Genomic DNA, 17,109 nt, shown 5'->3' on the forward strand with positions numbered 1-17,109 from the left:
TGATGAGACATCATAAACTGAGTATAGATGATGGACTTTTTTTGTACCTTAAAAAAACTTAAGAAAGTTCAGATCAATAAAAAAACGATATATTTTGAATTAAAGACTTGATATCACTTATTATTTTTTTTGTATTTTCAAAAATGTTTTAATATATTAACAATTTTTTTTATCTCAAACTGAAATGGAAAATTAATATTTTTTAGATGTAAGCAACGCATTCTTGGAAATGTTCGGTAATTTCCGCCATCATTCGATGATTTTCGTAATGCCATCTGCCTCGGCTACATTCTCCTTTCACTTCACCTCCATGCTCATATCTTGCCGTCATTGCACGTCATTGGATCAAGTTGTGAATACTGGTGGATACATGTAAAACTTCATAGTATCATGGAGATCGTTGCCACGATTGAGTTAAATTGTCGATTCTGTGTTTTTACATCAGTGCGATACAATAGCTAAATGCAATAGATGTGATATACTTGAAATTAATATTAATCTTAAACTATGCAAATAGCGCGTTTAAAAATATATAATTATTTAAACTAAGTGTCGCGTAAGCTCTGCAATGAAATTTTAAAGGCTTAGACAAAACTTTTATCCGTTGTATCGGACGCCGCTTGAGTTGTGTGGTTAAGATCTTCGATCGACACACTAGCTCGATCTCACTAGTAAGTCTTTTTTTATTTCTTGATTTATGGAATATTTACAATATGTCAATATTTGAATAAAAGCCAAATTTCTAAGATTTAAAATTCAAATTTAATTTATTTCTATCAACGTAGATCACTGAATTAGAAAAATGACCATAACTTAGTAATGATTTATTAATTTTATAATAATTAGGTTTAAAAACAAAGAATAACAACTGTTTTTTTGTCTATTCTATGTATTTAAATTCAGGTCATATCTATATATTTTATAAATTTATTGACCATACTGATTATGTCATGATTCAGATATGGTAAATTGTAAGAATTGACAATTTTATTGCATGGACTTTTTAAATATAATCAATTACAATGGAAATCAGTGAAATAATTCTCTACGCAATTGTTTTATTATTACAAATAATTATGCAAGATCAAAAATATTATCACATTTTCAAATATTGTGTTGAGAAAGTTTATTTGATTGATTTTGAGTTTGTAAGTACTTGATTAAAAAACGAAAAAACGCTTAATAAAAAAAAAAAAAATTTATGATTATGTTATATCATTGAATCACTTATTAAAGTAAGATAAACAATATGACGTTGTAATTTTAAAGTAGATTCACTGACAGTAAGTGCTATAGGGACTTAAATGCACCTAAGCTGTCAAACGATTTTATGTATATTGGTTTAAATTCAATTTCGTTTTTTATAAAATGAAATATAAATTTTTGTTTGTAAATCTTAAATCTCTCAATTCGAAAATCTAATATGAAATAAAGCGATGCGAGAAAACGATAAATTCTCTGTAAAACAATCGCGCCAGTCAAATATTCATCATTAGTTTGGATGTGGTCTGGTAATATTTTTTTTTAACAATAATTTTTTGCATAATTAATTGTCACTGAGTTAAAATAAAACAGATAAACGGTCTTTTTATGATGTTTTTAGTAGTGTTTCTCTAAAATATTGAGAGAAACGATAATGATAGTATTTTTGTTTTACTTTTAATAGTTATTAAACATTTTTATTGTAGTATGCCTAACGAATTTGTTCATGTCGAAAATTTAAGTTACTTTTGGATTTATTTCCGTATAGTAGAAAATGAATAACATTTCGGTATGTTTCAAGAATCATACCCAATTCATATCCACATTATACTCAAATCTTCTCATGTTTTGGGTATGTTTTTAAAATTTCCATACTCAAATGATACCGAGAAAATATCCATTTACAGCTCGATTTATGCTCAAATTATACTGAAATCGGATAGGATGAGGACTTAATTTTTCTATTTAAGGCTATCTGTGAAAAAGGAGATATATTTCTTTGAAGTTTGAAGTAAATAAATTTATTGAATACATACAAAATTTTAAAAATGCTATTTTATTTAAGCATTTGGCATTGTAATGCTTTTTAGTAACAAATAGTTCAAATAATTATTTTTATGATACATTGCCTTTCGATTTAATTATTTACTTATTCTGTTATTTTTTTTTTTTTTTATTAAAAAAGTAAAATTTCAATTCTGAAGAAAATATTTCTGTTTATGTTTGATAGATATACGGTTATCATTAATTTATTATTTATTTGATTAGATTGTAATAACAATATAGATAGTTAACACAAACATAATCGCTATAAAAATAATCTGGGCGCCGGTTGGCTCTACAGTCTAGCCCCAAAACTGCCCGCTGTTTTCGAGCTCAAGGAACTCAAAAACATTAGTGTGAATATATTTTCGAGCTTGAAAATGCTATTGTTTTATTTTTACATGCAATTGTTTTTTATGAGCTTTTCAAGCTCTAACAAGTTACGTCTTATGCTAAAGTTTGAAAATTTAAGAATCGAAAATCATTAATGAAGAAGCGGTTTTTAAATTTATATTCCCGATTATATTCAATAAAATAAATGTATTGAGGCAGAAATCAATGTCAGTAATCAAAATCACGATTTGAATGAGTTTTGACTTAGATCAGGGTAATAATATATGAATTATCCGAGATAAATATTAGAAACTGTGTTTTTTCAATTTTTTGTTGGTAATATCCCAGGAAAAAATAGTTAGACATGAACAGGTATGAGTCTTCAGGCCTGACCAGACATGAAAAATGACCATGTCTGACGAGACATATTCAGGTCTGCTCATGTCTATTCATGCCCATCCGGGTAAAAAAATTATAGATAAAAAATGGCCCTATATAATTATATATAATTATGCATAACTATATACAATTATATACAATTATTTCAATAAAAATAAAAAAAAATTCGGGCGTGTGTAGGATTTGAACTGTGGACCTTGCGATCGAAAGTTTAACCGGCTCCCTGTTGACCTAAGAGATTGTCGTCAAAAGTTAGTTTCGTATGAACTTCGAGTAATAAAAATCTTATGCGTGATAGATTCTTGGTCAACAAAATTTTATATCTAATTTATTAATTATTGATTAATAGTTATATGAAATTCTATGTAAGTTATATATAATTATAACTAAGTAAGTTATATTTAATTATAACTAAGACTTTAAATTTAGTCCCATATATCAGGCTGGATCAAACGTGGCCAAGCATGGGCAGGTATGATCAGGCCTGAGCGTATTTAACACTTCAGACATGAACAAACTTGGACAGACACGAACAGGCATGATCAGGTCTAATTTCAGGCCTTATCATACATGAACAGGCATGGTCAGGTCTAATCATTTTTTCCCGGGATGATTTAAACTAAAGAACAAGTTATATGACATTATATAATGATCGAAAAAGACTGTAGAGAGGAAGAGTTGGTACATGAAAAAAAAAAAATGTTAAAATTTACTCGAATTCTCAATACTTTTTATTGTTTCAAATATTACTGCGGCGCCCGGGTGTGATTTTGTTGTATATTATAAGGTACAAGGTTAAAATATATGAGTGATCTGTTAAAATATACTTATAGTTAAAGAAAAAAAGTACAAGATAAACATATAGTTTTTAAAATTTCCTATAATAAAAATTACGATTTTTAATTGTATAACTATACAATTAAAAATCATAATCGTTTCATTGGCGGGATGATATTTTTCAGACTGACTATGATAAAAATTACAACTTAGACTGTAAATTTTAAGGTTTCAAACAATAAAAATCTCCAAGTCGATATATATATATATATATATATATATTAGACTATTTCAAAATAGGGGTCTATTTTTATTTTTTTGATGAACATTGAAAAATCGAAAGGGTATCTTAAAATATAGTGACAGTTAAAATTTGAGCTCTTAATATTGATATTTAGAGATGGCTATTGATAATTTTCGATTTTTCATTTAGTAACATGGTAAAAAATACATAACTTCCGAAAAAATAAAGATACAAAAAACCTCTTTTGAAACATTTTGTAGCAAATTTACTGATCTACAAAAAAGGTCTTTTATGATTTTTTCATAAATTCAACCATTCACAAGATATCCGACGTCAAAGTTTGATAGAATTCAAAGTACTTGTTTTTGCTCGTTCTGAATTTTATATCATGTCAACTAATGAGAATTCAGAAATTCTCAATCTTGTTTTTTTTTATAGGAAATTGTATGCTCTACAAAAAAAGTCTCTTATCATTTTTTGATAAATCCATCTGTTCGAAAGTTATTGGAGCTTGAAGTCAAGTTAGAGTAAATTTCGAGATCTTTTTATTCTTCCGGCGAAATTATCGGACTAATCATAAAATATCATTGAATCTTTTTTGTAGGCAATTTTATTTCCTACAAATTATCTCTGATAAATTTTTTTTTGATTCGGCATTCTCTTCTAGTTATTTCGATTTTAATGTCGTGCTCTTAAAATCGATCAGAACACTTTTTTTAGGAGCTTGGCATTAAAATGGAAATACCTTGAAGAGAATGTAGAATTTAAGAAAAAATTATCAGAGGTAATTTGTAAGAAATAAAATTGCCTACAAAAAAGATTCTATGACAATTTATGACTAGTCCGATAGTTGCACCGGAAAAGTAAAAAGGTCTCTAACTTTACTTCGAGCTCTAATAACTTTCGAACAGATGAATTTATCAAAAAATGATAAGAGACTTTTTTTGTAGAGCATTTAATTTTCTATAAAAAAACTATATCGAAAATTTCTGAATTCTCATTAGTTGATATGGTATAAAATTCAGAACGAGCAAAAATAAGTTCTTTGAATTTTATTAAACTTTGACGTCGGATATCTTGTGAATGGTTGAATTTTTGCAAAAATCATAAAAGACCTTTTTTGTAGATCAGTAAAGTTGCTACAAAATGTTTGAGAAGAGGTTTTTTTGTATCTTTATTTTTTCGGAAATTATGTATTTTTTACCATGTTACTGAATGAAAAATCGAAAATTATCAATAGCCACCTTTAAATATCAATAATAAGAGCTCAAATTTTAACTGTCACCATATTTTAAGATACCCTTTCAATTTTTCAATGTTCATCCAAAAAATAAAAGTAGTCTCCTAATTTGAAACAGTCTAATATATATAATTTCATAGTTGAACGTTATTTTATCTTGTGCAACCATACTAATTTTTATTCTAACCCCTCATTTTTATTATTTAAAATAATAAAAATATATATATATATATTTTTTTCGTTCTATTCTATATTTGTTTATTTTGAATTATTTATTTCTGGCTTTTACTGTTGCTCTCGTAGTACAAGGTTACATTCGAGCTTCTGATTTCACCCCCTCCCTCCGCCTTCTCCCATTGTCTGTTTTCTTATCGTCGTACATCTTTGTCTGTATTATGAATAACTGATTTAGTCGATACAGTATATAGTTGTTCAAATTTTTATATGAAAAATCATCAGAATAATTTCAGCCGATTCACGGGCTCGAATCGTTGAACCTTTTGTGAACAGAGTCCTGTCCCTGGCACTTAAAGCGCTCGGCCACCGCATGCGTATGAAAATCGAAAGTTATTTTCGAACTTAAATGGATGATGGTAGCGCATGTAATTTTACTGCATCAAACAATAAAATTTGCTGAGGCTGATACATACTTTTTACAAATTGATGAAGTATAATATACAGTTTCACATAGTCAATCTTTATTGATTTCAGCGGGAATATTTATTATTTCTTTTAATAATAAATATCCGTGAAAATTTATTTATTCCCATTTATGTCATTAAATTTGACTGATGACTAATATTAAAATTTAAAAACAACTCCTGGTAAAATTTCTTATTTAACGGACTTTGCAAAATAACGTCCTAACTAGTGATGCGAAATGACGGTCATTTTTAGCTTTGGTCTAATCAGGAGCAATTGATGAGCAAATGCTCATCAATTGACGTCATTTTTTTTCGGTCAGTCACAAAAATTTATGAGCATTTTTTTTCTTTCTACGAAAATTCCTTTAAAACAAAAAAAAACCAACCTATTTTATATGCTACCTAAATATTTTAAATATTCAAAATAAAATTTATCCAAAAATTCTGACGATAATAAACAAATTTGGCTTGCTCAACTACTTAGATGGAAAATGACCGTCAAAAATTTTTCGGTTATTTTTTGGTCAATTTTTTAATAATTTTTTATTCTCATTTCGCGAGAATCGCCATTAAATTTAAAGAATGACCGGTGGTCATTCTTTTTAGTTGGTCAATTGACGTCAAATGACGAGCAGTTGACGAGCACATGCTTTGCTTCACATCACTAGTCCTAACTAAATTTATTATTTTCTATCTTTTATATTTTATTTTTTGAGACTTTAATTTTTTATTTTACAAACAACAGATATTTAAGCTTTGGCTGTTAATCTTTAAAGTTTAATTCTTTCAGCACTTACTTTGTCTTTTTTATAATTTTAAATAATAATTTTATCTAAATGAACTGTATACCCAGTAAACACATTGACGTAAATTTAACATCAGAGTGACGTTACGCTACGTCATTATTTATGTAAGACATAAGTCATGAATGAGACAGGTGTGACTCATTATTTCGCACTTTTTTTACGTGAGATTATGATGTAAAACTAATGACGTATACATGACGTAAATGTGATGTCTGTGTGACATTCCATGACGTCAGTATGACATATGGGTGATGTCAAAATCATTAATCCGGAAAAAATATTTTTGAAAAAAAAAAAAAGAAAAAAAAAATTAAATACCGAATTTTTGATTTGATTATTACCGGGTGAACGCATTACGAATTTAGAAGCAACATTTGATAGCAGTAAATGATGAAAAAATCCTGGGCGTCTGTTGGATTCGAACACGGTTCCTCTTGGCTGATAGTCCTGAACGTTACTCACTAGTCACATCACGAGAATTCATATTATATGCTTAATTGATGTATCTAGAGTAAAATGCCGGTAAAAACAGAGTTCATAAGTTTTCGTGATAGATTTTTACAAAATTTAAAAAAACTTCATAAACTTTTATAAAATTTTATAAACACAATATTTGTCGGCCTCGATGATAATTATAAAAAATTATGTAAAATTTTATTAAGTTTCTTCAAACTTTTTAATTTTCTGTTGTGATGTGAAAATTAAAAAATCTTATATAAAATTTTGCGAAACATTAAATAATTCCACAAAATTGTATGAAATTCAATCGATTGAAAAATTGAAATACTACACTTTAGAATCTTAATATCAAAAGAGATCAAACTGTCGCTACATTTTATTTTTCATCCTCAATAATATTTTCGGTATATCAACTAAAAAAATAAAGTTAATTTTTTTATGCTCACGCTAATGTTTTAATCTAGAACGTCTGAAATCTATTATTGAGTTCATCGATTACTTTGGCACGAAAAACGTTCGACATTTAGTTGTTATTTGTACACATTTACACATTTTTGAAAATTAATTCTATGATTTTTTTATTGTAATAAATAGATGATGAAAACACTATGACTCAGAAATTACTTCAGCATTACGTAAAATACTGACTTGTCACTGATGTAAAGATATGATTTAAGATTGACATTCATATTATGTATAACCGTGACTTTGCTACTGACATAAATGTATGATTTTAAAATTACGTCATTATGATATACAATAATTACTTTAATACTACGTAGCAATGTAATGTAGATTTTATGTTAAGCGTACGTAATTGATAAGTCATAACTGTGTCGTCATACAAGAGTCTAGTTTACATCAATATGATGTCAAGTTTTTACATCTTATTCAGGGAGTATTCTAGTGTAGACGCATGAATTTGAGGTGTTTTTTCGGGTGCTATAAATAAAATACAAAAAATATTTTTATGATTCATTTTTTTAACAGGCATTCATTAATGTTTGAAGAATTCAAAGAAAAAAAAAGTCAAAAAACATAAAACTGAAAAAGTTATATGGTGTTGAAGTGGGGGGTACGAAAAAAATGGCGCGCCAATCATGTCACGATTTCAAGCTTTCTAATGATCTGAAACAAAAAAAAAAGATTATTAATTTCGATAAATGCTGCTATCGTACTAACTAAGAAAAAGTGGAAAAAAAATTTTTTTTCGCATAATTACGGCTGTCTGAAAAAAATGATACATTTTTTTCAATTTTTTTGGACTTTTCGGAATTTTTTAAAAATATTAAAAATTTTTATTTTGTTATAATAATAGTTAGTGCGATAGAGACATGTATTGAGAAGACTCACACCAAATTTCAAGTAAATCGGTTTAGTAGAACTTGAGAAATCATGCCAAACGTTTTGAAAAATGTAGTTTCGAGAAAAACGCGTTTAAAGTTTCGGGTAAAATTACGCTCGGTGTCAACTATAATATGACATTTTATTCTTACATTTCTTCAATCCGTGATTCCTGCTCCATATATGGAGCCTCCCTCTTCTCCAAAAAAAACATTTTTCGCATATCTTTCTTTTAAAGGAGCAGTTCAGGCTTCCTTTGAGGCGTTAGAAGTTCGGATTTCTGAACGATTAATTCGGGCATCATCTCGTTTGGTGGCGAACGCGTGAGCTTCTGGACCGATGTCCATCCCCATAAGAGACATCATTTTTAAAATAGGAATGAAGTCTTCATTAAATATGGAAACTGCAATGAAAGTTGCAATTTCTATTATGTGTACGATCGAAGAGGACCGCAGGTAGACAGATGATCCCTAAAGCCTTTTGTTCGATTCGTTTCGGCCGAGCCAGTATTGAAGTGTGTCATTAAAATAGCTATATCTCTGGAAATAATTAAAATTTTGACTAATCCTTTGAAGAACATATTCTTGAAAGGTTAAGCTTTGAAAATATAAAAAAAAATCGATTTTTTCAAATTTCTACACTAGAATACCCCCTTAAAGTCATGTAGGACGTCAGATTGACATCAAATTTACCTAAAATGTTAATAATAATTAAATATTATTTTAAAATAACAGAATATTTATTTAACAATTAAATAAATGCATATTCAGAAAAATAATTTATTTTCTCGACACGAACTTTTTTTTTGCACTATGACAAAAATTGTTCAGGGTAACAATAATATTAAATATTAATGTCATCATAGTGTAATACAGGAGGACCCTTTGTTACTATCAAAAAGGGTTAGCGTCACTCTGCTAATTTATAGCGGGTAACCCTTCCCATAAATGCTTCAAGTTGGGAATACAAATACTCTGAAATAAGTTTCTTACCCGGGACACTACAAGCTGTGGGCGCGATCTAGTGGTGAGCACCGAACTACTCTCGCTGCTGTTGGCTTGCATCAAGACTTAAACTAAGAGAGAAATTTTTGAGAGAAAATATAAATATGGTGGAGAGGAAGTTATGGTGCTAGGCAGCAGCAGCGGGAGTAGTTCGATGCGTGCGACTAGATCGCGCCCACAGCTTGTAGTGTCCTTAGTAAGAAACTAATTGCAGAGTTTTTATATTCCCAATTTGAAGCATTTATGGGACGAGTACACCTCTGTTATTCAACAGAGTGACTACAGCCTTTTTTTATGGTAATATATCTTGTATAACGATAAGATATTAATGTTTTCTTGAATACTTATTCTCGATATGTACAAAAATAAAAAGTTCATTTTAGGTAAAAATTAAAGAATTTTTTTTTTTACTTCATACTTACATATGGAACATTTTACGCCAAATCGAACGGTTTTAAAAGTTTTAATTTTTAATTTCCATCATTTTTTGATATTTTTTAGTACTCATCAAAAAACTCATCCTTCAAAATTTTGAGATTTTTTTTTACCGTTGGTTCAAAAGATATGGAAATTTTAAAAAAATCGCTCTTTTCATAGGTTTTTGCTTATAACTTTTTGAAAAATGGTTTAGGTAAAAAACTCGAAGAATAAAAAAGTTTCGTTTTTCCATGTACTTTTAGAAAAAAAAAATACGAATTAGTTTTTGGAAAAATTTTTCCGCGTTATCTTCGAGTTTTAAAACTTTTATGTCGTTTTCTGAAAATCATGCATATTTCGATCTTCTTGAAAATTTGTGACAACAGAGTACTATCTATTCCACAACTTTTCCAGTGGTTCCGGTCATGGGATTTCCGTGGCTACCATTTATTTTTTATTTTTGAAAAATAAAAAAAATTTTTTTTCCTAATGAAAAATCATTAATTGCTATTTTTGTCATTATATATTATTTTTCACATCATTTTTCGGTATTTTCACACAATTCTACGAAATCAAAAGATTTTTCAAATAGCTCGTTGAATTTGTTGACTTTCAAAAACGCATTTTATAGCAAAAAAAATTTAGTGGAAAAAAGTGAACAAATTTAACGAGCTATTTAAAAAATCTTTAGATTCCGTAGAATTGTGAGAAAATACCGAGAAATGATGTAGAAAATAATATATAATGACAAAAGTAGCAATTAATGATTTTTAATTAGAAAAAAAAATTTTTTTTAATTTTCAAAAAAAAAAATAAATAGTAGAGGTCCCATGACCGGAACCACCTGAAAAGTTCTGGAATAGATAGTACTTTGTTGTCACAAATTTTCAAGAAAATCCAAATATGCATGATTTTTAGAAAACGACATTAAAGTTTTAAAACTCGAAGATAACGAGGAAAAATTTTTCCAAAAACTAATTCGTATTTTTTTTTTCTAAAAGTACATGGAAAAACAAAACTTTTTTATTTTTTGAGTTTTTTATTTAAACCATTTTTCTAAAAGTTGTAAGCAAAAAAACCACGAAAAAAGCGATTTTTTTGAATCCATATCTTTTGAACAAATGGTCAAAAAAATCCGAAAATTTAGGAGGATGAGTTTTTTGAAGAGTACTAAAAAACATCAAAAAATGATGGAAATTAAAAATTAAAACTTTTTAAACCGTCCGATTTAGTGTGGAATGCCCCATATATATTATTTTCTCATTCAATTTAATTTAGAATGATTCAAATCATTTTTATTTTTAATTGATATCTATTTACAACTAAAAATTTATATAATTTACATTATTCATGACTAATTATTAATTAATGACGACAGCACTCTGTTATTTATTTAAATTAAATGAATTTCTCATTGTTGAAATCAATAATTATTAGGTTTATATATATATATTTATTAACCTCGAACCAAAATACACATTTATTCTAAATGTACCCGGGCTATATATATCTAGCTATATATCTGGCTATATATAATTAGATATGACCATATAAAATCATATATGAGTCACACATGATTATATATGAACATATATGAAGGAAAAAACATTTCCTCTAACTCATACACAAATCATATAAGATTATATATGGTCATATATGGTTTTAATGGAATTTTCTTTCCGTGTACAATTGCTCTCGATTAGATTCTTTTGATTTACTTTTCAAAATAATAATTCATTTAAAATTTTCGTATATCTTGTTAGTTTTATAATTAATTGACTATAAAAAATTCTCTCGATTATATCAACTATCCATAAGTGTATTTAATAAAATTATAACAATATTTAATGAAGTCATATGTATAAACTGAGAAAGCAACCTACGCGTTCGTCTGGTTATATCATTATGCCTTTTATTGCTTGTTAAGTAAAGTAAATGATTTCAACTCGGTCATTGACACTGCCTATTTTTCTTTTCTTTATCTGTTGTCATCATTAATATCATTTATTATCATTTCAAGGAGTTTTATCTTCACAAACTTATAATTTGTGAATATTTTACTGTTACGGTGAATAAAAATTACTTTTATACTTAGTGCAGTTATAGATTTGGTTATTATTTCACATGAAAACAAAATAATATCATTATTTAAAATTTTTTTGGGAAGTAGGGAATTCGCGGTAAAATATTCATGTAATTACAAGTTATAGTTGCTAATAATGTGCTAATTATGATTTAGCCCACTGATCTGAGTAAAAAGTACACAAGATTTCACAGATTAGTTTAATTGCTGTTTTGGTTCTCTAGTTTTGAGTCAACTACAGTAAAATAACGATAGTTATCAAGTACACAGAAAAAAATTAATTCTTGGGTGAAAAAGAAAGTCGTTTCCAAAATTTAATTTTTAAATCAAAATATCTTGTTTTCTCATTTGAAAATTTTTTCTCTTGATAAAAAATTTTTTTTTTTTTTAAGTAAAGTATATAAAGCTCTTCAATAAAGAAATTCAATCTCGATTTAAAAATATAAATTTTTGCTTTAAATGTTTTTAGTTTCTTTGAATAAGAAAACAAGTTACCCGGGTGAAAACATTTCAAGTTGAAAAAAAATTTTTTATTCTCGGCCGAAAATTGGCCGAAAAAAGGCCCAGGTAGTGAACATGAGGCCGAAACTCACTAGGCCGAAAAAAGGCCGACAATGAAGCTTAAAAATAGCTGACATAAGAGACGAGGATTTTTACTATTATTATTATTATTTTTTTAATTTCCCGCTAAGAAAATCGACGATTTTCAAAAATTTCGGGAAGTTATTGTTTTCACCCCGATTTTTGAAAATCGAGTTTTCATCAGATGTCGACGTTTTGAGGTCCTAGGAAGCTATTCTGACTATTTTCAGAATGATGTCCGAGTGTGTGTGCGTGTGTGTGTGTGTTCGCGTGTGTGTGTGTGTGTTGTGTGTGTGTGTGTGTGTGTGTGTGTGTGTGTGTGTGTGTGTGTGTGTGTGTGTGTGTGTGTGTGTGTGTGTGTGTGTGTGTGTGTGTGTGTGTGTGTGTGTGTGTGTGTGTGTGTGTGTGTGTGTGTGTGTATGTATGTAAACTCTTTGTAACTTTTTAACTAATAAATCGATTTGGATGGTTGATATCCGCGTTGAAATGTTAAAAAAATAACATTTTATGTTATTTTTTCCGGATAAATCATAATATAACGTACTAAAATGTGCCTGATATCATACCAGCTCATCTTTTTTATGGTTTCTTTTGATGATATAATGTCATCGAACTTGGTTTTTAGTTTAAATCATATTATCAACAAAAAAATCGATAAAACGTTGTTTTTAATATTTTTATCGGATATTTCATATTTTATTGTTTCTTACATGAGTCAAAACTTATTTAAATCTTGATTTTGATCCCTGACATTGATTTCTGCCTCAATACACTTATTTTACTGAACATAATCAGGAACTAAATTTTAAAAACAGCTTCATTATGAATTTTCGATTCTTAAATTTTCAAACTTCAGCATAACAGGTAACTTGTTAGAGCTTGAAAAGATCATAAAAAAACAATTGCATGTGATAGCATTTTCGAACTCGAAGAGCTCGAAAATATATCCACACTAATGTTTTCGAGCTCTTTGAGGTCGAAAACAGCGGGAAGTTTTGGGGCTGGCCCGCAGGGTCAACCGACGCCCAGATTTTTTTTTTTTTGTTAAATGCTCAAGGGGTTATCCCCGGTAGTCTGACTCCACCGAGGGCCTCACCTGGGCGCCAAGTCGTTACTGCTTCGATGCTTCATCAACAAGATGATCAGCATGCGCAGCAGGCCAAGTGTCGTCACCTAAGTAGACGAAGGGATCCGAGAATTACAGCCTTTTGCATCCGCGATGCCAAAAACTCAACTTGCGATAAACAAGTTGGGATTTTAGCCAATGCAGACACAAAAGTCTGTTTCATCCCTCCTAAGACGCCAACAATGAGTACGACAAGCTTGACACGGTAACCTGTGTAAAGTTTGCCAATTTCAAATAGGAGATCCTGACATATCTCGTGTTTGTGCTCCTCTTTAACCGTGATGTTATACTCAGCAGGTGCTGAGATTTCGATGACATAAATGTCATGAGCGGTTGTATCGAAGAGCACAACATCAGGTTTATTATGGTCTATTTTCCGCGTTGTTACGAATAGCACGTTCTAATAAATACGGCAACGGTCATTCTCAACAACTTGCGGAATATCTCCTGGCAGATAAGGCAGCACTGGTGTTTTATCGATACCGTGCGTATGTCTGAGGTGGTAATAAAGTACTCGCAGAGCAACATTATAACGCTGGATGTATGCATTTCTTGCTAGCACAGGACATGCTGACAAAAGATGCATAAGCGTCTCTGGATGTTGTTTACAAACCCTACACAAAGTATCGGGTAGCTGCATCTGGAGCAATTTTGCATGGTATTCGAGAGTGTTGATTACACCACCTTGGCAGGCAAAAATATACCCTTCGGTCTCGGACATTAGGCCAGCTGGCTTAAGGAAGGAAAACGTCAGCTGAGTGGGCAAGATCTGTGTGTACTGAGCAGTTTTTGCTGCTCAGCATTCCTGACGACCGTCTTAAATTCTTTCTTAGGGAGTGCAATAAGAGGGTTTACTCTTCCGAGACCGAGGGATTTCGCCGCGTACATTACTGCCTTATATAAGAACGCTCCCTTATGCCTATTCTCATGACTATGATTAATTTGCATAAGAAAGTCGTCTTCATCTGCTGAGAAATTGACAACTTCGTATGTTAAACCCAAAACCAAACGATCGTGTAGACACTCCAAGCTTTGTAGATCTCTCCCTCCGATGTGTCGGGAAAGGTATAATAATATGGTGACTGAGGACAGGGTGCATGCTCCGATTCATATTCATGACTTTGCCTGTCTTGATATCGAGGTCTCTGAGCTCTTTTCGGGCCTATTTAAGGACACCGAAAGAGTAGAAAAGTAACTGGACAGCAAGCATGTTTGTTGCGGAGGCAATCCCTAGGTATATGTATGACTCTCCGGCGTCTAGATGATCGATGACGCTCCCATCTACTAACTCGATATCTTCGTGCAAATCAGAGCACTTACCTTTTACCAGATTGATGTCCGCGAACTTGTCCATCCCAAAAGCCATGCCGACATCCCGGTTATACTCTCCTACAATGTTCAAGGCTGTCTGAAGCCTTAGTGGGCCCACTGAGTATCCTCGGGTACGGCGTAGGGCAACAGATATTGGTAGCAGTGAGATTTAAAACGGGAGAGGGCTCAGGGAATCTCCCTGAAAGACTCTTTTCTTGTACTGCACAACTTCGATCACATGTTTGTCGTTGCCACATGAAATGTGGAACCGTGTTCGCCAAAGCTGCACCCTACGCTGAATGCATCCCACTGTATTGCGATTGACCCCAAGGCTTTTCAGCAAAAAGAGAATAAGCTCATGAGATATTGAGTCAAATGCCTTGCGGTAGTCAATCCAGGCCATTGACAGGTTGCGCTGATAGTAGATCGCTCCTTGAATAACACAACGATCCACTAACAGATTCTCTTTGCAACCTGAAAGGCCTCTTTTACTGCCACGTTGTTCGTATATCTGCTACCATACAGGACCTATCACTTCCAGAATGCGATTGTTTAAGATTTCAGTATAAATCTTATAAACCGCATTCAAACAGGTGATAGGCCGGTAGTTCTTTGGGTCAGACAACTGTAAAATGTAATCTTATATTAACTTTTGAATAGTATTGTAGTGTTAGTATCCTTTTAAAATTAATAAAATTCTAATTTTGGATTACAATACAAGTAGTTGAGATAAAATACAAAGAGCAGTCTTTGATTCATATTCCCGTTTTAATATTAAAATAATGAAGGACTATTCTTTCATAAAATTTTCAAATTATCAACTGCCAGCTCATGTCTTTCAATAATTAATATGATTCAGTATAAATTAATACTCAATTCACTTATTTTTATATTTACTTATGTAAGCTAAAAACGATTAGATTGAGGTTAACTCCATAACATCTGTTTGTATACAATCCACATGTACATCAACAAACACAAGTACACCCTCTACGGAAACCTTCGAACTGCACCGATTAGACTCGATTCCTTAAATTCTGACCCCTTATTTTACTATAACAATGAGAAAATATCTCATAAAGTTAATAAATTTTATTTTATTTTTCTATGATTTGAAACGATTGAAAGAATAGTATTGAAATCTGAAGTAATATCAATTATTTGACAGATAAAAAAAAATCACGTCATCATTCCGTTTGAAATTTAAAAGAAAATTGTAGTTATTCATGAGCGTGCGAGAAAACTTCATAGCGAGAGTGCTGAAGGGTTAATAAACTAATATTATTCAAATATCGGTATCAAGTATATAAATACACATTGACGGAGCCAGCCGTAAGCAGACTCGTTCGATTTTTTTGGACTCTTCGGGCGTCTATGTGTGTACACAAAGTGGTATTCGAAGTAGAGAAGCAGCATAAACTCGAGTTCCACTGTCACGCGAATGCTGCTATGGACGGAAACCAAGGGCTTGATTTTCTTGACTTGAATTTTTTTTTTTAATTTTTGGTTCAAGCAATAGCCACTAGTTGGTTTAAGAAACTTGAATCTTACGTAGAGACATTAAATTTCATAATATAAGATATCTAATATATGAATGAACACTGAAAAAAAATTTCTCTTCGGACAATTAAATAGGTTTTGTTAAATTCTATTAAACTAAAATTTATTTGGGACAACTAAATTTTATTACGTCAGCATAATCTATTTTGTTATTTTTAATAAATGGTTTAAATGATTCTATTTGGTTGACATTAATAATTCTCTCTCTAAGATAATAAAATCATTTGGTAAAGTTAAGAAAATATTTATTTAATTGACAACTAAATTATCTTACAGTGCCAGCAAACCCAAAAAATATTAAAACAAAATATTACTATATTAACTCTAATAAATACTACTTAGACACACAGTAGTAGTTCATCTATCGATTGCGATCGTGTTTAAGACGCGAGGTGTGAAAATTGGTGCCCGAGCCGAAGGTGAGGGTACCAACAAACGAGCATCTTAGACTCGATTGTACTAGATATATACATTTGTATTTGTGACAGATATTTGAAATTTACTATATTTAGTGCCTATAAATCATCCCGGGAAAAAATGATCGGACCTGGCCATGCCTGTTCATGTATGATCAGGCCTGAAATAAGACCTGATCATACCTGCTCATGCCTGTTTATGCCTGAAGCGTTAAATACGCTCATACCTGATCATGCCTGACCGTGCCTGATCCAGCCTGATATATGGGGCTAAATTTAAAAAACTTAGTTATATTTATGTATAAATAACTTAGTTATAATTATATATAGCTAACATAG

At 30.5% G+C, this 17,109-nt stretch overlaps 1 protein-coding gene across 3 annotated transcripts in view; it reads left to right on the forward strand.

Moving 5' to 3' along the window:
* Positions 1-257: 257 nt before the first annotated feature.
* Positions 258-17,109, forward strand: part of LOC103572273 (pleckstrin homology-like domain family B member 2) — a 64,367-nt gene continuing 47,515 nt past the window's right edge. For 2 of the 3 annotated variants that reach the window (XR_549082.2, XR_008403353.1), the window contains exon 1: positions 258-671. The gene's annotated coding sequence lies outside the window, so the exon portion shown is untranslated. The remainder of the gene's footprint in view (positions 672-17,109) is intronic. The other variant, XM_008550798.3, reaches the window with a different exon arrangement.

Source organism: Microplitis demolitor, chromosome 2 (genome assembly GCF_026212275.2).
Source record: "Microplitis demolitor isolate Queensland-Clemson2020A chromosome 2, iyMicDemo2.1a, whole genome shotgun sequence".
Lineage (NCBI taxonomy): Eukaryota > Metazoa > Arthropoda > Insecta > Hymenoptera > Braconidae > Microplitis > Microplitis demolitor.